General features: G+C 37.6%; 1 non-coding gene across 1 annotated transcript; it reads right to left on the reverse strand.

Annotated features, from left to right (window-relative positions):
• Positions 1-2,806: 2,806 nt before the first annotated feature.
• LOC132654976 (small nucleolar RNA SNORA17) lies at positions 2,807-2,938 on the reverse strand. The gene has a single exon (XR_009592575.1). It is a non-coding gene; the product is annotated as a small nucleolar RNA SNORA17 (small nucleolar RNA).
• Positions 2,939-26,135: the final 23,197 nt, after the last annotated feature.

Raw genomic sequence — 26,135 nt, forward strand, 5'->3', positions numbered from 1 at the left:
AAACAAGTGCTTGTTGTTTTGCCTCAGCCCTAGAACACAACTTTAATGCAAAAGCTAAATAATGTCAACCTAGGTCAAGAGGCAGAGCAAGAAACCAGCTGACAGGAATTAAAGAGAAACGAGCAACATAGAGAGAAGGGTACTTAAGAGAGCATGGAGGAGAAAAAAAGGGAGCTTTGGCTTTAGGCTTTAGGGTTTTGGCTTTTTCCTTCTGAGATATGAGATGAGTAGAAAGGCTTTTATCTTTTGGGATGTTAACAGAGTAGTAAGATCAGCTGGGTGCTTTCTCTGCCTCTCTGATCTAGCAGGTTTTTACCCCAATATATGGCTCCTATATTGGTAAAATCAAATAGTTGGGATTTTCTTTCTTTCTTTCTTTCTTTCTTTCTTTCTTTCTTTCTTTTGTTTTTGTTTTGTTTTATGTATTTTTATATATTGTCATTTAGCTTTCCTTTCCTTTCTAAACAGAAACGTTTTATTAGTGTATAATAATCATATAAAATAATAATTCACTATTATTTTATGTATACTTTTCATACTCATAAAATATACTTTGATAATATTCACCCAAAATTATCCTTTAATATTCCTCCTCCAGCATTATTCTGGATCCCATTTTTTTCCTTAAAATAATTCATTTTCTTTTTTCATATCTTTCTAAAATATAATTTTTGTATGTAAGATAAAATGTAGTATTTTCCAAATCTGCCTTATTTTGTTTAACATGATTATCACTGGACTTATAGATGGTTAGAAAGAATGAAATTATTTTCTTTTAGGGAAATATATAAAACTGAGGGTATTTATTTTTTCTCTCTAAAGACAGGCAGCAAGCCTTTCTTGTCCTTGATTTTAATGGAATTGCTTCAAGTTTCTTTGCACCGAATTTGATGCTGGCTATTGGCTTGCTGTATGTTGCCTTTATTGTGTTTAGATATGAACCTTACCTGATCTCCCCGAGACTTTTAACATGAAGGGGTGTTTGATTCGTCAAAGGCTTTTTCAGTATCTAATGGGATGATCCTATATGTTTTCTTTCAGTTTGTTCATACTGTGAAGTACATTGATGGAATTTTGCATATTGAACCACCCCTGAATCCTGGGGATGAAGCCTGCTTGATAATGGTGAATGATGATTTGATGTGTTCTTGGATTCGGTTTGTGAGTACTTTAGTGTCAGTGTTCAAAAGGGAGATTAGTCTGGAATTCTCTTTCTTTCTTGTGTCTGTGTCATTTTGGTATCAAGGTGGCTGTGATCTCATAGAATGAGTTTGGCAATGTTTCTTTTGTTTCTGTTTTGTGGAACAGTTTCTTCTCTGAAAGTCTGGACGAATTCTCTACTAAAACCATGTGGCCATGGGCTTTTCGTTGATGATGTTGTTGTTGTTGGGAGACTTTTATTGGTTCATTGTGAACTTCACATGATGCTCTGCCACTCCATTCATCTCCTCTTCCTCACATACTCTTGCAACCTCCTTCCCAATGGAGGAAAAATGTCTTGTGGAATCTGTCGTGTGTCACAGTGTGTCCTACAGTAGGCCCTTTTGTCCATACTTTTTTGCTTGCAAATGTTCATTGCAATGACTCCTTGGTCTGGTTCAAGGCCTCTGGCTTCTGCTCTGTACTGGAACCTCACTAAAACTCATCTCAGATATCCTTTTGTTGCCCTGTGCCATGGAGATCCCGGAGTTTTGGAGGTAAAGAAGTTGTCTCTCCCTACTTGCCATTGCCCATCCTATAAGAGGCAGGCCTGGCTCTCCCAGACTCAGGCATTCGGGACTGGCTCATTGGCGCACCACCTCTAAGGCCATCTCAACTATGCTGCCCAGTTGAGGTGCAGGCCCTGCTCTCCTAAGTGCTACAGCAGGTGGGGTGCAAGCACAGCATTTCTGCTCCCCTGACTCTGCTGCCAGGTCTCCCCGCTGCCACAGATGGTGAAGCGTGAAGTTGGAGGAGTCATCCCTGTATAGTTTAGTCCATTGCACAAGAGCTGCACAGGTCCAGCTCTCGAACGCTCATCTTCTCCGGCCAGATCACCCAGAAGTCCCGCAAAGTGTGCGAGGCTGGCTCTCAGATATACTGCAGCTGTCTAGGGGTGGGGTCAGTTCTACTCTCATACCTTCAAGGCCAGCTCTCCTAGGGGCCTGGCCGAAGGGTGAGGCCAGTCTCCAGATATTGACATGGTCCCAGGCAGCAGCCCAGACCAGGGATGTCCACCTGACCTTTTGTGGTAACAGACCCTTGTTGAAGTGCCACAGACCCAGATGTAGCGCTCTGGTAGCAGTACTGGCGAGGATCCCACTCTGGTTCCAGGAGGCATCACTTCAGGGTGTTCATCACTACCCTCAAGTCTCCATTCTGCTTCTCTTCCCTGTGCCCACGTCCTTCTGTTTTTCTTTCTCTTCCACCACTTACTTGCTCTTCTAAGTGGCACGTGGGGCCTTTGAGTGTCAGGGTTCATCTCAGGACTGGTCTCTTGAGCACTATACACCTCTAACACCTTTATGATTCTGGGCAGGCGTCATCTCAGGCACAATCTGCCCCAAACCACCCCAGGCTCATGCAACATTGCAGGCTGGGTCCCTGTCTAGGCTCCACATGCCAGTCTGGTGGTCATTTCAGACTCATGCCTCACCGCCCCTTCTGAGTGGCCCCATTGGAGGGTTCTCTTTCTCATGTTCCATCCTGCCTAAGTCTTAGGTGGTCTTAGGCCATGGTCTTAAGTGGGGTTCTTCCGGTCCTGTGAGCTGTTGGGATCTGAGCTGTGCTAGCTTGGTGGTTCTTCCAGGCTTGAATTGTTTTAGGGACTGTTAGACTATTAATTATTCAGATGTTCCTAGGTCAGAATGCTGGTCTTCGACATAGCCTCTCTCCTCTCTGCCACCTACTTACATACTTGTAATACTTCAGCCACACCTACAACACTTCTAGGAGGAGGTTTATAATAAAATTAAAGCAACTTCAGATAAGTAGAAAAATGTTCCAAGATAAAAGTTATCACTTAAAGAAAAAGAAAGAAGTGATAAAATTCCAGGAGAGAAGGTGGCTAGAAAATGGATAAATCTTTGTGGCCTAATTGCCTTGTGGCACACAGCTGGGGTTTTTAAGTTGCCTTATCATGGGCTTCTATGCTTATTTGCAAAGCATGGGCTTTTTGCTTCATTTGTACAGTCTGGACTTTTCTGTTTACATTCTATTACGTGTTGCTTTACATACAAATTCATGTGCTGCATGTGAGTTAACTTCTTAATCTTCACGCAAGGCTGTGCGTCTTTGCATTGTGATGAGCCGCACATACTGATTCTCAGGTGCTCTGCAGTACCTGTGTACCTGTCAACAGTACAAAATGGTTTTATTTGCTTTGCTTGGGGGTTTCCAGATTTCTTTCTTTCCTGACTCTTTTTTATGCTATTTTTGTAAGGTTTTCTCAAGCCTTTTTAGACCTCATACTCTGCTATTTCTCATGTTGAAAATCCCGTGAACCTGGAGCGTGTGGGACATAAATTCTCATCAGTACACTCTTGTTCCTCACCCACGTGAACCAGGAGGCCAAAATTAGTTTTAAGCAAGAAAAAATAACCTTGTTAATTTTTTTATATATATAAAGTAGACTACATATATAGTGCTATACACACACACATATAAATGGTATTAAGATTTAATAGGGCAGAGGCCATTAGAAAAACAATGTTTTCAACGTTTCCTTACAGGATTTATTATGCAAACAGGGAGAAAGTTTTGCAAGAAAATTTGAGGCTAATTTTATTCCTAAGACATTAGGAATTTATTTTTTTCTGCCTTTTAATATTATATGTACCATGATATATGCTCATGAGTGCACCTAATTCACCTTGAAAATTTTACAATCTATTGTAGATCCTTAGTTTTCCTGCCTAATATTCAATTTTCACCTTAAATTTTAGATAAAGTAGCCTATAACTCTGACACCTTATAAAAACCTCTAAGTGGTTCAATAAACAGGCATGATTGATGAAATTGGTACTCTAATTGTATTTTCAACAGCTTCATCCTTACATTTCCATGTATCTGGGAAAATGGAAGATATTGGAAATGACAGTGATAAGAAAAACAAAAATCTGTTAGACAATTTTTTCTGATCATTCTTATGTTCATCTTTCTTTTACCTAATAATGGATGGCATATTTTACTGCTATATTTTTTATGAACAACTGATCAAAAGAATACATACTATTGAATATATACTATTAAGTAGTATTCAATTCATTTCCCTTTTTATATCCATTCTCTTCTTCAACAATTCTACAATATGTTTGGTGGCACAATATATGTTTTTGAAATAACTAGGTGAAATCAACTTTTAAGAACAGCAAGGAATGGAACTAAATCCTGTGTCCAAGGAAATAAACAAATTAAATATATTAAGTGGAATAAAGAGACCAGTGACCTTGGAGCAAGATCTCACCCAGAAAAGCTTTCATCCTGTGAAAAGGAAAAAAAAAAACCCTAGGTCCAGAAATGGCAGGACAGAACTTTATTCCCAGCATTCAGGAGAAAAGCAAATGTAAGGCCCTGAATTCAAGGCCATCCTGGTCTACCCAGCAAGTTTCAGTACAGTCAAGCTTAGGATGTGAAGGAAACCATCAAAAACAGAAAGCTAGTAAGGATCTAAGTGAATAAGGGGGCCATGTTCCTTCCACAGCAAGCAGCAGAACTTGGTAGTTTGGGGCACATGGTGATTCTGGCTTTAGAGTCAGGAATAGAAAAAAAAGGGTTATGGAATCTCCCTTCATGACTAAGGAAAGTCACTGAGGGCAGGCATGAAAAGGATTGTTTCTGCATGGAGGCCCGAAGAGGCCATTGTGTGAAGCTGTAAAAGTGAAACCTCAGTTGCCTTTGAGTCCCCAAAATGTTAGTGATGCCAGAGCCATGGGATACCTGCTGAGAAAAGCTGCTGACAGGGAGTGGAACCAGCCCAAACGGAAGAAGTGTGTGTTAGTCAACAAAGCTGAAAGCAACTGGAGACCTGAAGGGCATTTGACATCAGACATGGAAATCCAGAGTTTGGAGTTTGTCCAGCTGCTTTTCAGTCTTGCTTTGGTCTAGTATTTCCTCACTATGGTCCCTTCCATAAGTTTTGGAATTGTAATGTATATTCTGTGTCATGAGACATTGGATTATGTTATCTACTTTCTTATTTTTAATTTTAATTTTATAGCAGATTATAGTTAAGAGATTGCATGAATCTCAGAACAGACTTTGAACTTTGGACTTTTAAAGATTGTTGAGACTGTGATAGAAGGTAGGGCCTTTTGAAACTGGATTAAATACATTTTGCATTGTGTTATGGCTACAAGCTTATGGGGGCCAAAGAGTGGAATGTGGTTGTTTGAAAATATATGACCATTATAGACTCATGTGTTTAAACGCATGGTCCGTAGAGAGGAGACCTGTTAGGGGGTATGGCCTGTTGGGGGAGGCGTGGTCTTGCTGGAGGAGCAGCATTAATGTGGAGGCAGGTTTTGAAGTCTCTTATACGTTCAGGACATACCCAGTGTTGCACACAGTCTCTTTTAGATGCCTTGGATCAAGATGTAGAACTCTTAGCACCTTCTCCAGCATCGTATCTGGATGCTGCCATGCTTCCCACCATGATGATAATGGACTAAACTTCTGCAGCTGTAAGACAGCCCCAGTTAAATGTTTCCCTTTATCGGAGTTGCCTTGGTCGTGGTGTCTCTTCTCAACAGTACACCCCTAGCTAAGCCAATGAGTAATATTTCTCATTGGGAAAATCCACTAATCAGTGTTGCTCTATTGATTTTTTGTTGCTCTGTGACAGCACATCCTGAATATGGAAATATTTTCATTGTGCAGAGATGAATCGTTTTTGGTTTATAAGAGTTTTCTCAGAGGGAGAAAAAAAATCAATAGACTTGGAGTTCCAACCAAAATTGTTTTAAAAACTTCAGATATAAATGGGAATGTTTATGAGGATAATGTGCATTATACATCATGTGACATTTCCAACAAATAAATAAGGTATGGTAGAGTCTAATACAAGAGGGTTACAAAAAAACCAAAACAACAACAACAAAAACCCCACAGAGTTAAGATTATACCCTTTAGTGAGAGAGAATAAAGTGCTTATTATTCAGTTACAATTTTGTTCAATATTTGTATATATATTAAGGTGTGTTTCATTATTTTAAAATCTCTTTTTGTAATTAAAATAACCATCAAATCTAGAAATGTTTATAGAGGATGTGGTTCAGCTTTATTTTATTACTTAGAAACTAACATTCCAAAGTTTAGAGGGAGGAAGAAAATACAAGCAGTTCAATTCTTTATACATGTTTTGATCCTTTCAAAATAAAATAAAAAACTTAGAGGTATATATCAAATCAATAACAGAAAATTATGAGCCTAGTCTTCCTATTATAAATTTCTGAACTTGAAGAAAACGTTCACTTTGTTATTCATATTATAAGCATAATAATAACTGCCAGAAAGTATCATAGAACCTCTGTCTCAATGCTGGGAACAGGTAGGAAACAAATTAAAAAAATAGTTATCACAGCCAAATATGATTACTTTTCACTAACACCAGCAACGTCCCTCAGAAAGAATGTCATAATTTATAAACACATTTCATTCACCCAATTTCTTTAAGGTCTAAATTCTGGTAGTTAATATTAACTGTTTGCTCTCCTGCTACTACTGTCCCCAGAGGGACCTGCATACAGCCACGGTGACGTAAAATATCAGTATCTAGAATTGGAAGGAGCCATGAGACCCTTTAGCTCTACCTTCCTAAAGCCTTATATCCGAAATATGATTCCATGAATTTATCCAGCATTTCCCAAACACTTGTGGATTGCTTAAAGTAATAAACAAGTATCTCTCCTCCTTTAAAACACAACCAGTAATGCTGGTTTTACCTATTATTGTCATCCAGAAATCCTCTTTCATGTCAAAGTAAAGCCCCCTTTTTCTCTATTTTCCCCTTATTCTAATTCTAAGAGCCAATCCGATGTGTCTTGTTCATTAAGAGTGGTTAGGTAAGTAGGGCCAGTGACTATTGGGAGGAACCCTGGTACTTGATTTAGGAAGCACCATGTCTATGTTGTTTTCTTTTTGTTGTTGTTTTGTTTTTCTTATGGAACTAAGCACTGTTTCTCTTCCCTGGTTAATCCTTAAGGGAAAGATAAAATTAACAAACAACAAACTACAAACCAAAACCAAGCAGAAACGATCTTCTACACTCTCTGACTATGGAAATATCTGTCCTTTGCACATCTGTTTTCCTTATGTTTCCTTCACTTAGGAAAGATACCAGATCTGTGCGCCTCAAAGCTTACCTTTGCTTGTCCACTAAAGTCATGCTGTTTCTCTTATTCTATTAGGAGTGTTTGAACAATTTTATTTAATTGTGTCCATCAGCCTGCTGGTGCACAGACAAGCTCTGGACGCTTTCATTTTACAGAAAACAAAACAAATCAGTACCCCACATGTTTGTTGTTAAAGTAATCTTTTAAAGAGAAAGATGTGTGATTTCTATATTCTCTCTCTCACCTCACATTCTTGCCTTCGAATCCATTTCAATCAACTTTAGTTCCCATTGCTCCAGAAATTGCTCCTTTCAAGATCAACAAACATATATGTGGCTTCCAAATATGTTGTCATCTCACTTTCAATTTCTTTTTTGTGTTTTCACAAAATGTGGCATAATTTGCAAATATGGCATAATTCTTCCATTTTATTGTGTCCTTTCTTAGCTTTGAGGGTACTTAGTCATCTAGTCTTCCTCATACCATCAGCGTTCCTTAAATGCACACGCTCTTTGACTGCTGAGCACTGGGTCACCCTCTGGTTTCCTCCCAATTTGGAGCTGAATCATCTTCCATGGAAAACCTCCCAAACATGTTCTCTTATACCAGGGATCTGCATATAAACACAATGGTGAATTTTATGTGTCTTCCGGGATGTCTACTCTCCACCTGCAACTTGATCTTCCTTCATTGTCCTCCAGTTCTACGTGTTGTCTGTCTAACCATATAGTACTGCTCTTTACCCAACTCTCAGGCTACATATCCACCAATTTCTTAGACTTATTTTTTAGCTCATCAACTTTTGTCTCTTCACATCTACTATCATTAGATGTCCTTGTATTCTTGTAAAAATGAGTCAAGTTTATCTACTTTCCTTCCTTCATAGTAAATTTCCTTCATTATTATCTTTGTTTTATATGATTGTAATCACTTATACATAACCAGATCCTCCATTCCCACTTTTGCTTCCACAGGAATTATTTATAAAATTCTAAAAGCGATTTTTTTATTTTCTAAATTTTATACAAATAATTATTGCACTTTACTCAGTTTTATTATGTGTCAATAAACATACTATTTCAAATATAAATAAACACAAAATTATAACTAAAGTTTGAATTTTTAACTAGAATATATACCTCACACCCAAATCAGGTATCTTCTTGCCTATGTCCACTGCTGAATTTGCTCCTATAGCAATAGATAAGATGCTTATGGGACAAAAAAGACCTGGTGAACACAACTTCAAAAAGATTGTTACTAGGCAGAAGCTGAAAGCATTGCCACTGGAGAGACAGATGAGAGACCAGGATTTTCTTCCTTGTCAGCAGCCACCCTGCCTTCCTCCTAGCTTCTTTCTTCCCCAGACTCAATCCCAGGGCATCATCCTCTCAATCTGTTTGCCCTCTTTATTTTCCTTCTTTTATTTGGTTCATGCTATGTATTTGCTTTCATTAAGTTTTCACTCCATATGCTGCCTGTCTCAGAAGAGAAAATTTGTTTTTATGTTCATTAGCAAGATGGGCCCCAGAGAGAATGTTGATGTGTCCTGTTAACTGATTTGCAGAGTAGGATTCTTACTAGGCAATTCTTCACATGCCTTTTATTACCAGTCACTGCTTTCTACATGAGGAGATTGTGAACTACCATATCATCATTCCATCATTCCTGCCAGTATGTCAAAGACCTCTTCAATACAGTATACCCAAGAAAAGCAAGATGGCGAAACAAGTAAAGGCATTTGTTGCCAAGCTTGATGACCTCAGGTCAATCCCTGGGATTCACAGAGTGAAAGAAGAAAATTACTTTAAACACTCTGACCTTCACATGCAGGACCCATATGTGCACAGAAGCTAAGTTGGTTATTCAGTACCCAAATAGTGGCTCACAGTCATGGATGACTACATCTCTTGTGATATGATACCCTCTTCAGGACTCTGAGTACACCAGGCACTCAAAGAGTGTGTATACATATATACAGACAAAATACCGATTACAAAGTATTAAACTAAAGTAATTTTAATGCAAAAACCATCCAGGAAACAAGCCAGGTTTGACCCTTCATTTTTCAGACATTTCTATCCTGTTAAATTAAACAAATATTCTATATTAAACTTAATTTTCTAGAAGATATTTTTATAGGATGCTCATAACTTTGACTTTTTTCTAAATGTTATCATTTCCTATAGTAACACACAGAAACTGCATGGTACAGCATATGGCTTATAATAAATACATAGAATATGTTGTTAATTTCTTACTTGTAAAAAGTAATAACTATCACCCTTTAAGTGCTTACTTACCTTCAGTATCCTAGAGATACATGATTCTGGGGTTATTTAATATCTATTGTTTTATTTTATTCATGGAGAAAAGTATCTGCTAAAAAGTCTTTCTTTATATTTGGTGTTCATTACCAACTTCTTTCCCTGAAAACATACAAATGAGTAAGATACAGACTGATCAGGTTATTTTTAGAAATATATATTGCTTATATGTACAAACACATATACTTATATGCATATGACATTAATTAATAAAAATGAAGGTATGAATTTGAAATAAAACATGGATAGCTGTATGAGAGGGTTTGAAAAAGAAGAGAGAAATGACAAAACTCTTCCATAACCTCAGAAATTTAAAAAAAAATACCTTTTGCAATATATAAACTATATCTATACTGGCCTCTTTTCAGTCATTTAATAGGAAAATATCTATGCATCGTAAATATATGATCAAGTGAATTACCATCAGTTTCTAGTCTAGGAAATCATTTTAACTATAGAGCATAGAGATTTCAATAGTTTAAAGCTAGAAAACATTGCAGGTGGTTTAAAGATTAGGTGCTTGGGACTAAAACAACCTTCTGTTTCCTTGGAAAATAAATTAAATTTCCAAAAATCATGTAGTTCCTGCCGGGGTTACCAGCTATGACTCTCTTTATAAAATATATTAAAGTATTTTCTTTCTTTTCTAAAATTTCATTCAAAATTCAATTTATGAAGTTGTCTTGATTACTCTAGACAGGTAGTGTGTATTTTCATTGAATGCTCAAGAAAACATGACGATGACAATAAGGATAATTAAAATATATCATCCTGTATAGATAGGAATAGGATAGCTACTTTTGCTTACGTAATTCCTCCCTCTGTGTACCTTCTGAGTACTCACGAGCCCCTACTTAAAACATTCTTGGAGAACTAGTAAAAATGTTTATTTAACACAGCCATCATTTGTTAATGAAGATAAACTTTGTTATAAAATATTCAAGATATATCTAGAATAAGAACCATTGAGGGCATATGTAAAATAGATGAGTAAGAATCCGTAAAATAAGCAGGGGTGTGAACAATAACAAAAAGGAATAGAAAAAATGGGAGAAGAAGGCATTTCAATATGTTTAAGTCAAGCTTAAAAGTGTATAAAATTCCATTTTTTGAATGCTTTTTCATTAACTACTCTTTTCTTCATATAATATCCTGCTATCTTCTTATGTTGTCTACATAAATCATCTACCATATAATAGTAAGTTTATATAGTAGCATTCCATACCTTAATTTTAATAAAACACAACACAGTTTCATGTTCACATAGCTAGAAATAATTTTCATTTATATTTTCACAAAGATCAGAAGGACATATGTTGAAAACGATTTCATAATGTATTCTAGTTTGCTGAAGCATGTCCCAACACTCAATATTCTTAATTTATGCAGGTGTATCAGATTTCTGATCTACTATCTAGAGATACCCTTTAAAAGTTTTGTATAATTTTGTTCATCTTTATGTTGAAAACTTGACAAAATTTCTTCCAGGAAAGATTTTCTTGAGAAAGGATATGTATACCTTCTGTGCTTTTAATTGCAAGGCACTTTACCTTGATTTCTTTTTTTTTTTTTTTAATTTTATTTTTTTTTATCAGTTACATTTTATTAACTCTGTATCCCAGCCGTGTCCCGATCCCTCATTCCCTCCCAGTCCCTCCCTCCCTCCCTCCCTCATCTCCACTGTGCCCCTTTCCAAGTCCACTGATGGGGGGGACCTCCTCCCCATTCATCTGATCCTGTTTTATCAGGTATCTTCAGGACTGGCTGCAAAGCCCTCCTCTGTGGCCTAACAGGACTGCTCCTCCCTTCGGGGGTGGGGAGACCAAAGAGCCAGTCATCGAGTTCCTGTTAGAAATAGTCCCTGTTCCCCTCACTTTGGGAAACCAATTGGTTACTGAGCTACCACAGGCTACATCTGAGTGGAGGTTCTAGGTTATATCCATACATGGTCCTTGGTTGAATGTCAGTCTCAGAAAAGACCCTGTGCCCAGATATATTTGGTCCTTGTGGAGCTCCTATCCTTTCCCCATCAGACTAACTCCCCTTCTTTCTTATGATTCCCTGTACTCTGCCAAAGGTTTGGTCATGAGTCTTTGCTTTGAAAACACTGCTAGTTAGAGTCTTTCAGATGCGCTCAGTAGACTCCTGTCATACCTTCAATGCACATCCCATCTGTCTTTCTAAATGAGGATTGATCATCTTACCCCATGTCCGCTCAATTGATTATCTTTTTTAGGTGTATAGATTTCATTATGTTTATCATATCTTATAGGTCTATATAAGTGAGTATATCCCATGTTTGTCTTTCTCCTTCTGGGATATTTCACTCAGAATGATCTTTTCTAGATCCCACCATTTGCCTGCAAATTTCATGATTTCCTCCTTTTTGATTGCTGAGTAGTATTCCATTGTATAAAAATACCACAATTTCTGTACCCATTCCACCGTTGATGGACTACAGATTGGGAAAGAATCTTCACTAACCCTTTATCTGACATAGGACTAATATCCAGTATATACAAAGAACTAAAGAAGCTGAAAAGCAGCAATCCAAGTAATCCAATTAAAAAATGGGGAACAGAGCTAAAGAGAGAATTCTCGACAGAGGAATATCGAATGGCAGAAAAACACTTAAAGAAATGCTCATCCTCATTAGCCATCAGGGAAATGCAAATCAAAACGACCCTGAGATATCACCTTACACCCATCAGAATGGCCAAGATGAAAAACTCAAGCGATAACACATGCTGGAGAGGTTGTGGAGAAAGGGGAACCCTGCTCCACTGCTGGTGGGAATGTAAACTGGTACAACCACTCTGGAAAGCTATCTGGCGCTTTCTAAGACAAATAGGAATAGTGCTTCCTCCAGACCCAGCTATACCACTGCTAGGTATATACCCAAAGTTTGTTCAAGTACACAAAAAGGACACTTGCTCAACCATGTTTATAGCAGCTCTATTTGTAATAGCCAGAACCTGGAAACAACCCAGATTTACCTTGATTTCTAATGGAAATGCTTGTGTACTTGTCTAAGTATTCAGAATATATGGTATATTGTCTGGTTTATTTTTTGTTATATATTCATAAATTATTAAGGCATATTTGTAATATAGTAGTCTTGCTCAGCACCATGTATTATTTTATACTGTATTATATGTGAAGAATGATAGAAGTATTCATAACACTTTTTATTATTTTTGAGAATAAGTACTTTTAGTAGCCAAACAATTTTATCAAAATATGAAATGTTATGAGTTACAGACAAGCCATATTTAAGAATAGCCAAATTTTGATGGAACAGAAAACACAATTCTACTAGGGCCAGAATTCATAAGAAATAAGTTAAAATATTTTTTATTCTGTGATATATGTGTTTATGTAATTATTTTATTAGTACCCTCATTATTTTGTTGCTTATTTTTTTTGTGTGCAAAATACCTAATTTACCTCATTTTACTCTCACAGCAAACTTCCAATCTGGTAACAACCCACCCTTTGGTAATACTTCTGGCTCTTTGTTGTCACTCATTAAAGAAAGATGACAAAGGCAACCTGAACTTGTTTAATTGTTGCTAGTAAATTTTCAAGTTGAGAAAACGATACCTTTCATTCCAAATGAAATGAGTCTGGATAATTACATTTGGAAAGGAAAGCGTGACTTGGGTATTGAGATGCCAAAAAAAAAATTGTAAGTGGCACCTGGGAGGAAAGACTTTAATTGGAACCATTTGGATCTTTGAGTTAGACTCATCCAAGGATATTCTGTGGGGATCTAGGTTATCTAAGTCCACAGCACACACCTTTCCTGGTGTCCCAGAGTGAAGCTAGATGAAAGAAAAACTGGTTATAAGGAACACTGGTTTTAAGTAGGATTTGATGTCTTTTACTTAAATGAAGAAACACTTAATTTACTCTCGAGTTTAGCCTGAAGAAGAGGTGCTGCTTTATACACTGATTATCTAGTCAACATTCTTTTTATGCTTCATAACCAGTGGATTTTAGCCACAGATATATTAAAATGGCTACTGTTTCATAGTCTCAGGGGCTACATAAGATAAAGACATTTAAACCAAAATTCATCAGCATGTTAACAGATAATAAGTTCTTGAAAAATATGTCAAATAAATATTCAATGTGAATGATGTTTTCAGCATTTTAATGATGAAGATACCTTCCAAGGAGAGATTATTCATCTGAAATATATTTTCTATCTATTACCTCATTTTTAAATTTATATCTGATAAATAACTTTTAAAGTTGAATAAAATTATGATTATCAAATATAGTCTGGCACAAATATATTTCTAGATAACTATAATCTCTAAGAATTGTTAGATTGGGATGAACAAAAAAGATGGGAGGCTCTGTTATTTCAATGCATACAACACAATGAAAACCTATCATCTTACTATGTCTTTGGTATATAAAGTTCTGGAAGAATAAAATCTTTCAAATGCTAGAGATTATCCCATGAATAACATGAAATACTTAATATTTATGTATTGCATATTCATAACTTGTATTCCATCTTCATGCAAATTTATATTTAACAACTTAAAATAAATAGTGCCGTAAATGTCACCTATGAGTTCATTTACCATTGTCTGGCTTCCATATTAATCACAGTTTTATTTATTATATCATTTACCTAGAAATATATAACATAGAATCAGAAACTACTGTTTTAAAACTTTAACACATCTTCAATGTATGATCTATTTTTTAATTTACTTTAAGCGGGATGTATGTTTTGAAATAAAAATTTTGTCCATCTGTTATTAATTTCAGACCCCAGTTTCATTATTTCTTGCATAGGGCTCCTTGGCTATGCTTATTTTGTTGTTGTTCTGGAGATTTTAGGTGTGCTGCCAAGTTGCTAGTATGATATATTATAATTTTTGTTTTTAGGTAGGGACTCAGTGTTAAAATTTTCCTCTTAGTAGCACTTTCATTTTGTCCTGTAATTTTGGGTATGCTGTGTATGCATTTTCATTGAATTCTAGAAATTCTTTAATTTCTTTCTTTATTTCTTTCTTAACCCATTATTTCTTTTTAATTTTAATTCTTTTTGTATTTATTACAGTTTATTCATATTGTATCCCAGCTGTAGTCCCCTCCCTCATTTCCTCTCATGCCCTTCTCCAAGTCCACTGATACAGGAGGTCCTCCTCCCCTTCCATCTGATCCTAGCCTATCAGGTCTCATAAGGACTGGATGCAGTGTCTTCTTCTGTGGCCTGGTAAGGTTGCTCCTCCATTAGGGGGAGCTGATCAAAGAGCCAGACACCAAGTTGATGTTAGGGACAGTCCTTGTTCCCCTTACTAGGGAACCCACTTGGATACTGAGCTGCCATGGGCTACATCTGAGCAAGGGTTCTAGGTTATCTCCATGAATGGTCTTTGGTTGGAACATCAGTCTCAGAAAAGAGCTCTGTGCCAAGATGTGTTGGTTCTGTTGCTTTCCTTGTGGAGCTCCTCTCCCCTCCAGATCTTTCTATCTCCTCCTGCAGTCTCCCCAAAGTATGGCTATGAGTCTCAGCATCTGCTTTGATACCCAATTGTGTAGAGTCTTTCATTCAGTAGAGAGCTGATCAAATTCCATGAGTTTGTAAGCTTTCTGCTGTTTCTGTTTTTGTTGTTTTTATCTATTGTTAATTATTGTTGTTCCAATAGGATACAGGGAGTTATTTTAGTTTTCTTGTATCTGTTGAGATTTGTTTTGTGTCCAAGTATATGGTCAATTTTGGAGAAAGTTTCATGAAGAAAGCATATTCTTTTGTGTTTGGCTGAAATGTTTTGTCAATAACTGTTATGTCTTTTTGGTTTATAATTCCTGAAATAGACTGATAAAGATAGCAAGGAAACAACACCTTTTGCAATAGCCTCAAGTAATAGATGATGTCTTGATGTAACTCTAATCAACCAGGTTAAAGACCTGTATGATAAAATATTCACGTCTTTGAAGAAAGAATTTTTTTTTTAATTTCCGTGTCCATGGATCACTAGATTGACATGGTAAAACTGAACATCCTATCAAAACCAACTTACAAATTCAATGTAATCACACCCCAAAAATTGTAGACACACTACAATGCACAATCCCAAGAAGATAAGTCTGGTGGACATCTTAGGCTTCATGTCAGCCCACTAGTTAGGGGAGTTTGGGATATCTCTGACATGGACTATGTTGCCTGTTTTCTGATCGCTTCCCTCTGATGGGACTACCCTCCCAGGCCACAGGGGAGGAAGTCCTCATGTGAATATAGAGCTGGGGTGTCTGGGTAGGGGGGTTTCCCCACTCTGAGGAATAGGAGAAAGGGCCAGTGGGAAGGAGGGTGGGAATGGGAGAAGAGGGAGGAGTCTTTGATTGAGATGTAAATTGAAATAATTAATAAAATAATATAATTCTTTATAGCCCTTGAAAAAAATTCTTAACTTCTTTTTTTTAAATTCTTAATTTCTTAAGGAAAAACAAAAAAACTTTCCTAAACAAACAAACAAACAAAAATACTACTGGATGTCTCACAATTAGTGTTTTCACTTGATCTTAGCCAAAAGGCCAAGAAGCGATAATTACTGTTTTCAAATTGTAGTATAGACCCAGAGTTATAAAAACCATATGGTTTTGGTGTAAACCATATGGACACATTGTTCAACAAAATCAAATTGAAGTCTCAGCCATAAATCTACATACATATGGACACCTGATTTTTGACAAATAAGCAGAAATACGCAGTTGCAAAAGGCAGCATCTTCAACAAATGGTGCTGGTCTTATTGGATGTCTGCATGTAGAAGAATGCAAATTGATACACATTTACCACCCCAAACAAAACTCAAGTGTATATTGATCAAAGGCATCAACATAAAACCAGATATACTTAACCCGATAGAAGAGAAAATAGGGAAGAGCGTTGAGCATAAAGGGAGACAAGTTCTTTTTTTCTTTTCTTATTAAATGTATTTTTAATTAATTACAGTTTGTTCACTTTGTATCTCAGCTGTAGCCCCCTCCCTCATCTCCTCCCAATCCTACCCTTCCTCCTTCCTCTTCTCCAATGCCCCTCCCCAAGTCCACTGATAGGGGAGGTCCTTTTCCTCTTCTCTCGGACCCTAGCCTATCAGATCTCATCAGGACTGACTGCATTGTCTTCCTCTGTGGCTTGGTAACTCTGGGAAGACAACTTTTTGAACAGAACAATGGTAATACTGGCACTAAGATCAACAATTAATAAATAATACCTTGTGGAACTGAGAAGCTTATATAAGACAAAGGATAATAATGTCAATCATACCATGTGGAAGTCTACAGAACGAGAAAAGGGTTTTACCAACTCCATATTCAATGTAGGAATAATATTCAAAATATATAAATAATTCAAAATGTTATAAAATAATCCATTTAAAAATATGATAAAATAATGAAAACTATTTTGAGATTCCATCTTATACATGTCAGAATGGCTAATATCAATAACATAAGTGACAGTTTATGTTGGCAATGATATAGAACCAAGAAGAACACTCCTCCATAGCTGGTAGGAGTGCAAAGTTGTACAACAACTATGGAAATCAATAAGGTATTTTCTAAGAAATTTGTGAATGGATCCAGATGTTGGGCATATACCCAAAAGGGACTCCCCATTCTATCACAGGAACACTTGCTCAACTATGTTCATAGCATTGTATTTATATAGAAAGAAACTAGAGAATAAAAACAAACAAAAAAACAATGATATCCCTCCACAGAAGCCTGGACTAGGAAAAGGTGCCCTTACAAAATGAGTATTATTCAGCTGTGGAAAAGGTAGCATAATGAAATTTTCATGTAAACGGATTGATTAAAAGATATTATGAATGAGGTAACCCAGAAAGATAAATGTAGTATGTATTTACTTACATGTGAATCTTAGCTGTTAAGTGAGTGATAACTATGTTACAAACCATAGACCAAGGGGAGTTAGGTAAAGAGGAGGGTTCTAGTGGGCAGAGACGTGGATCTCTCTGGGAGGGAGAGTAGAATAGATTTTATGGGCAGCCTTGGGGCAGGTGGGGAAGGGCTCCAGGTTTCAGATGGCAGAGAATATGGGGTGGAGAGAGTGCAGGGGGAAACAGTTGGAAGTGAGGAGACATGGTGTGGAATCCCAATGCAATGAGTACTTCCTAGAATCTACGAAGGTGATCCTAATGAGAACTTCTGTTAATAGGACATACATAGTCTCAGCAGACCATCATCTGGTTCATGCCCGATACTGTTTGAGTTGCCTAGAACCAGAGACTAGATAGCCCAGAAATTCAGGGTGATGCCAAACATTGCTCGTCAAATAATAAATAAATAAATAAATACATACATACATACACCAAATGATATTCTGCTATATTCATAGATTAGGGCCTTATCCAGTCATTATTAGTGAGACTGTCATCTGCAGCAAAGGGAAACACATACAAAGATCTACAGTAAGATATTATGCATATACAGAATCTAAGTGTGAGGTTTCCATTAAATCCCTGCCCTCATGACTCTGGGAATAGCATAGAAGGGGAGACAGAAAGAGTATAGGAGCCAGAGGGGACAGAGATCACCATGAGAACAAGTCTTTCTCATTCAACTAAGGGCATATGAGCTAACACAGACTAAAACAGCAAGGTCAGGGCCTACATGGTTCTGCATCAGGTTTTCCACATATATGTTATATATTAATGTTGTATTTTTATGGGACTCCTGATTGTGAGAACAAGTTGGTCCCTGACTATTGTGCCTGCTATTGGGACTCTATGTCCTATTGGGTTGCTGCGTCCAACTTCAATATGGTAGTTTTTGCTTATTCTATTTTGTTTTGCTATATTCGGTTGTTATCTCTGAGAACCTGTTCTTTTCTAATGAGAGACAGAAACAGTGGGATCAGAGGGTAGGGGAGGTGGGGAAGAATGGGAGGAGTAGAAGAAGGACAAACAATAATCAGGATATTTTTTGAAAAATAAAAATCTATTGTCAACAAAATAAAATATAAGAAAATTTTATAATCATAGTGATTGGTGAATTACATGTAAAATATTCATTTTAAATGTTCTGTGTCGTAGCACATGCTAAGTACTGTAGCTTCTATCACCCCTCTAACTCGATTCATGAATGTGTTGAAATGTGTCTATGCTGTAATGAGTGGGCTTTAAAAGGAGTCATTGGTGAATTATTTTTATTTTTTATTAGTTACAGCTTATTCACTTTGTATCCTAGCCATAGCCCCCTCCCAACCCCTTCTAATCCCACCCTCCCTCCCTCTTCTTCTCCTATGCCCCTCCCCGAGTCCACTGATAGGGGAGGTCCTCCTCTCCTTCCATCTGACCCTAGTCTATCAGGTCCTATCAGGAGTGGCTGCATTGTCTTCCTCTGTAGCCTGGAAAGGCTGCTCCCCTATCAGGTGGAGGTGATCAAAGAGCAGGCCAATTAATTCCTATCAGAGACAGTCCCTGTTCCCCTTTCTAGGAAACCAACCCACTTGGATACTGAGCTGCTATGGGCTACATCTGTGCAGGGGTTCTGGGTTATCTCCATGCATGGTTTAATTAAGACTTAGAACAGAAATTTTGGACAACATCAGAAATCAAATAATTATTGTTATCCCATTGTGGCTACTGATTTGATAGATAGAAGTCAATTAATTTTGTCTGGACATAAAAACCAGCTGCTTGGCTATTGCAGAAAATACAAAAGTAGGTAGGTTTCTCTACTGGGTGTTCCTTCTCTTCTGTCACAGGTCAGCAAGATACAGGAATGTTAAAGACAAACAGGTAGCTGTGTTATTCCATCTTTTGAAGATTCTTGGTTTGTGTATTCACAAATATTGAGAATGCTTCAATAGGCAATCACATGAAATAAACTTTCTCACTCACATAGTGCAACTTTAAAATGTTATGTAAGTACTTCTGAAGTCTTCAATATTCTGTTTAATGCCTGAGAGTGACTGGGGTCAGAAAAGGGATGAACAATTTAGAAGATGTAAAATGAAGCCTGGAACATGGCTTAGCCTCTTAGTGCCCCGTAATCAATGACAACATTGAATTGATCTTCTTGAAAGACTGGAACAGCATTCTAACTTTTTTTTTAATTGACCACAGGTTTATTCCTTTTGAAAAGAGTCAGAGATAATATGTTTTTAAAACATCAGTCATAAAATTTGCTGTGTCCTCACTGACATTAACAGAAATTTGCATAAAGTGAGGTTAAATGTTTTTTATTTTATTTTATTTAATATTAGTTACAGTTTATTAACTGTGTATCCCAGCTGTATCCTTATCCCTCATTCCCTCCCACTCCCACTTTCCCTCCTTCCCTGCCCCTCTCCAAGTCCACTGATAGGGTAGGACCTCCTTCCCTTTCATCTGACCCTAGCTTATCAGGTATCTTCAGGCCTGGCTGCAAAGTCCTCCTCTGTGGCCTAGCAGGGCTGCTCCTTCCTCTGGGGGGCAGGGAGAGGTCAAAGAGCCAGCCATTGAGTTCATGGCAGAAATAGTCCCTGTTCCCTTTACTAGAAAACCCACTGAAGGTATCATGGGCTACATCTGAGCAGTGGTTCTAGGTTATATCCATACAAGGTCCTTGATTGGAGATACAGTCTCATAAAAGACCCCTGTGCCCAGATATATTTGGTCCTTGTGGAGCTTCTGACCTCTCCAGGTCAAACTAACTTTTAAATTCAAGTAGGATAGGGTCAAAAATAAATGAGTCCACTGTATGCACACTCATTCACCTTGACATACAGGCACAGATTTATATCTTAACATACTTAATTCTACATACATCTACAATTGAGATCTCTCTAAATGAAAAATTAGAAACAGCATCCTGAAGACACAGAGTAACATTTTTGAAAAAAAAAGTTATTATCCTGATTAAATCATTTGCCATTTAATGGAATAAATCAATTGAAGTGAATGGGTATTGGAAGGGAAAATAGAAAAAAGTTAAGTTGGGATCTATTTTAGTAAGTTAGAGCAAGAACTCCTAAATATTTCCAAGGTTCTCAAACTTTTTTTTTTTAATTAATGACATTTTAAATACTAGAACTAATCATGAAAAAACAAACAATAAGGAATGCTGGCAAAGACCGGGGCACCGTTATATTCCATTGGTGGAATGTAAATCAGTCCAACTGCTTAGGTAAGCACTTCTTTCCTCTTAGGTTTAGAAACAGACATCTGTGTGACTCAGCAACACCTCCCTGAGAATATGCCTCATGGCAGCTCAGTATAACTACAGGTATGCACACACGCCTGCGAGTTGCCCTGCTAGTCACAGGGCTGAATGCTCACTGGAGGTAAGGCCTGAATGTTAAGGAGTAACACTGTAAGAATGCAGTGAAGGCTTTCCTTTCACAAGGATCAAGTCCGACGTCGCTGTTAGCGCGGGAGGAGCGTGCCTTGTTTACTCTGAGAGGCAGAAGGAAGTCACGGCAGGAATTTCAGAAACATGGACCTAAGCTAAGCTGACTCTGAAGGTACTTAGCTCTGTTAGGAAGTGTAGCTGACACTTATTAAGACAGTGTTAAACGAGAATGCGACCTACCTATGCAGCAATTTACAGTTTTCAGAGGCCCACGTAACCGCTCAGGAATGAAGTAACCATGGGCTAGTAAGACACCAGATCATCTGAAACTATTACAGCTGATTCTCAGGTAATTAAGTAATGATGGCTCCAGAATTACTTTCAGCAATGGAAACACGCAAAAGTAGATATATTATATGTCAAAATGATAAGATTTGCATAGTTTTGGTAGTTGTATATAACAATTTAAAAATTACCTTATATTTGATTCTCTGAAGAATACTAACCGCATAGCGTCAAAGAACAAGACTTTGTTCCATTGTAGCCCCGTGTAGTTGTAAAATAGTTCAGGTGATATAATAATGGTATCACAAGACTGCTTTGTTTGTTTATTTTGATAGCCACAATCAGATTTTGCTTTTCTATTGGTAGCGTCCTAGACAAACTAAGGATCATACAGAAACATTTTTATTAATTTCACTTTATTCGCTTCGTATCCCCCCATAAATCCCCCCCTCCTCCCCTCCTGATCCCACCCTCACCCCCCTTCTTCACGCGTGCCCCTCCCTAAGGAACTCGGGATTATTTCCCACACAGTTGGCAGGGTCCTTTTCCTGTGGCTTGACTTGGTCCAGTGCACAGCTCACTGTGCTGTGTGCTCCTGCCGCCTTTCGTTCATCTGTTGAGATCTCAGGCGGTGATGCCCTCTCTGCTGGCTTCCATCTCCCGTGGAGAGCTTGCAAATATACTTTACTTTAGACTTGTTCATCGCCAGATAGTCTTCATCAGCGTGACTAGCACCCTGCTGATAAAGTTTTTCCTTTATCAACTTGCTCTGTTAGCCGCTGAGCTTTGAATGAATGTAACTGAGTCCAAGAGAAACAAGAGACAACCTAATTCTAAGCCCATAAATCATTGCTTTGGTTTAGGATATGTCTACAATAACTGTTAAACCCTTCTGATTTGATTTTTTTATTAAAAGATGAAAACACTTCCATTCATGAGGGATGTATGCATTTAACTCTTCTGTCTCCCCTGTCTCTCCAATCCCCTTCAGCAAATAAGCCAATGGTATGCTGCTTTAAGGAGAAGTGTTTTATCCAAAGTTTGTGATTTCTTTCACTCCTGTTAGGTTTTCTCTGTCTTCAGTTGTTTGTGAACTGCGTTGAACAGGCTCCAGAAGTACTAAATATGCAAACACTACAACATTAAAGAGCCGATCTATTGACGTGGTAGGACTCAACTTACGGATACGTCTTCTCCGACTTTCAGTCCATGACAGAGACTGTATCTTATTTGTGTTATGATATTAATTGATTACATTGTGTACTTTCTTTCCACCGGGACTTCAAATTATCACCAGAAAGTGCCTCCCAGTCTCACGCTCTTTCCCACTGATCTCCATTTCTTGCCTGCCACATTCTTTCTCACCTCCCACTCCTTCCCCCCTCATCTAGACCCCACCTTGACCTCCACTCCCTCTTTTCTCATACACTTTTTCCCTGAGCTAAAATTTTCTTTTATAAACTTGTTGTTAGGCTTCTGATTCTTCAGTCTCATTGAATCACCAGTATTAATTGGACAATGGTGAATAATGCCACCATAAGATGTAAATTTCTGAATTAATATTTTCTTCATATACTTATCAATTTAATCTCTTCACAACCTGATGACAGCCTGCTCCCTTCTCTCCTTCCAATACCACCCTCATGCCCTCTTCCCCATTCCCTCCTCCTCCCCTACTCAGAGAAGGGGAGGCCCTTAAGTAGTACCCACTACCTGCTACAGCAAGTCAGAGCAGGGCAAACCTCATCTTCTCCACAGGGGCCTGACAAAGCAGCCCAGCTATGGGAAAATCGTCCGAAGGCAGGCAACAGAGTCTGAGACAGCCCCTACTCTCATTGTTAGGAGACCCATGTATTGACCACACTGCACATCTGCTACATGTGTGTAGAAGTCTACATGCTCAGGCATGTAGAGCCCAGGCGTGCCCTTTGTTTGGTGGTTCAATCTTTGTGAGCCCCCATGGGCCTAGGTTAGTTGATACTATATGTATTCCTGTCCTTGACCCCTGGGGCTACCTCTCTTCTTTCTCTTCCACCGAACTCTCCAAGCTATGCCATTATTTGGCTGTGGGTCTCTTCATCTATTTCCATCAGCTGCTGGATGAAGCCACTCAGAAGACAGTAATACTAGGCTCTTTTCTGCAAACATAGAAGAGTATCATTAATAGTGTCAGGGGTTGGCTCTCTCTTCTGCAGTGGGTCTCAAGTTGGGCCAGTTATTGTTTTGTCATTCCCTCAGTCTCTTTTTATCTCTACTCTTGTGGGCAGCAAGACAAATTTGGGGTCAAAAGTTTTATGGGTGGATTGATATGCCACACACACTCCACTAGAAAACTAACCTGACTACAGGAGATGGTGACTTCAGGTTCTTTAATGCCAATGCTAGAAGTCTCAGCTAGAGTCACCCCTCTCCCTCCCAAAGACTTCCTGGAGCCTCCCCTGTTCCAGAGATACCCTTTCCCACACGGATTTCCATTTTCTCTCTGGTCCTCCCAACCCTCCATCCCTTCTCAACACACACCTGCTCCCAATCCCTGTTACCATCTCCAGCTCCCCTCCCACCAAGTTCACTCCCTCCATCTACTTAAGATGTCTGTAATATTTCCTATTCTGAGTGAGATTCAAACATCTTCCCTTGGGTCTTCCTTGGCTTCTTTGTGTTTGTGAATTGAAGCATGGTTATCCAGTATTTTATGGCTACTATCCACTTATATGTGAGGCCATACAAGGCATATCTTTCTGAATCTGGGTTAACTCACTCAGAATGATATTTTCTTGTTTCACCCATTTGCCTGCAGATTTCATGATTTCCTTGTTTCTAATGGCTGAGTAATATGCTATTGTATAAACGTACACATTTTCATTATCCATTCTTCATTCAGCTGAGGTTGTTTCCAGTTTTTGGCTATTTCAAATAAAGCTTGTATGAACACAGTTGAACAAGTGTCCTTGTGTTATGAGCATCTTTCAGGGTATATACCCAGAAGTAGTATAGCTGGGTCTTGAAGTTGATCTAGAACACCAACTCAGGCACTAAGGTCAACAATTAAGAAATGGAACCTCAAGAAACTGAAAAGCTTCTGCAAGGCCAATGACACTGTCAATGCAACAAAATAGCAGCCTACAGATAGAAAAATATCGTTACCTACCATACAGAAGATTAATAGCCAAAATATTTAAAGAACTCAAGAAATTAAACACTAATCAACCAAATAACCCAATTAAATATGGAGTACAAAGTTAAATAGAGAATTTTTAACAGAGGAATCTCCAATGACTGAGAAGCATTTAAAGAAATGTTCAACCTCCTTAGTAATCAGGGAAATAAAAATCAAAATGACTTTGATTTTATAGCATCTTATACCTATCAGAACAGCAAAGATCAAAATTCAGTGATAGCACATTCTGGTGAGGATAAAGACCAAGGATTATAACCCTTCTTTGCTGGTGAGAATAAAAATTTGTACAACCACTGCTGGCATCAATCTAGAGGGTTCTCTAAGTTAATGTTTGAGAACAAGAATTTACTCCTTTTAAGAGCAGTTTCTTCATGTGAAGATGCAATCTATGAAAACATGATCTGGGACTGAAACTTGGACATGTAATCTAAATGCAAGATGTTTAGAACAGGTGACTTCAACAATAATTCTGCAAGCATTGTTAATAAAACATTTCCAATATATGATTGTTTAGAATAGAAATATTTCTATTCATCATTTATTCATCTTTGTCCCTCTTTTCTCCTTTACATCCTCCCTAGACAATTTTCTCTCTACACACTAAATCTCCAGGAAGCTTGAATGATGGGAGCACTGAGATACAAAGATACTATCTCTAGCCATCTGTTGGCCAGTAAGCATATAAGAGAAAATGAACTGTCTTCTCTCAGCCTGACTTTATAACTTTAAAAAACAGAACTTATAACGTGTTGGGAAATGCCACAGTATACTTCAGACTATCAAGGTTCATCAGCTCTCAGTCATGGTTTTATTAAAAAACAGAATGATGCATGATATATTTTGTTATCATCCCTAAACATCTGGGGTGCTTTTCTATATCAGATTTCTGTAAAATAAAGAAAACTAAATGATAAATAGCTATGGGGCTTATTGGGTTTTTTTTCTCAACAAGAAAAATTCAGTTACTGAAAATGAATTTTAGAAAGTTGTTCTTGACAAATACACAGATTAAATGTAGAAAATAAGTAATACATGTGGTAACTTATTACTCTGCAAGCTGTCTCTGATATATTTCATAAACAGGAAATTATTGTAATGTGATACCAACCTTACCATATCTGTATTTGGTTAAGCAAAGGGAAGAAAAAAAACAATTATTTTATCAACTTTTCATTAGGAACACACTTACATAAAAATATTAGGGCAATTGTTTGATTAGCTTCATTCGGGGTAATTATTTATGAGTAGTAATGAAAATTAATCCTAAAACTTACTAAGACTAAGAGGATCCATTGACTAAGGCTCAGTTTGACACCAACAGAGAAGCTGGCTAATAAAGAACATTGGTGTCTGTTAACCTTTGCCTAGCTGGATACATTTTGGCTCTGTGTTTCAAATGAAGTTAAATTCTATTCTGAGAACTCATGAACTATCCTGACTTCTATTTCTCTCAATACAATGATTTTCTCATTTTTTTTTAATCTGGTAGGTTTAGTAAAACTTACCTTAAGTTTAACAGGTTGTTTTAAGTCACTGGGGTGTATACTGACATTGATTTTTACCTCTCTTGGGCTCAAATGCTTACTGCTGTAGATGTGCCAATTTCTGGGGTACAAAGCTGAGATCCATAGACCTGAAAAACTTGCATCTCAGTTGCAGGCATTGCAATAAGTGGGCATTCTCACATCCTGATCATGTTTCTGGATGATGT

Source organism: Meriones unguiculatus, chromosome 6 (genome assembly GCF_030254825.1).
Source record: "Meriones unguiculatus strain TT.TT164.6M chromosome 6, Bangor_MerUng_6.1, whole genome shotgun sequence".
Taxonomy (NCBI): Eukaryota; Metazoa; Chordata; class Mammalia; order Rodentia; family Muridae; genus Meriones; species Meriones unguiculatus.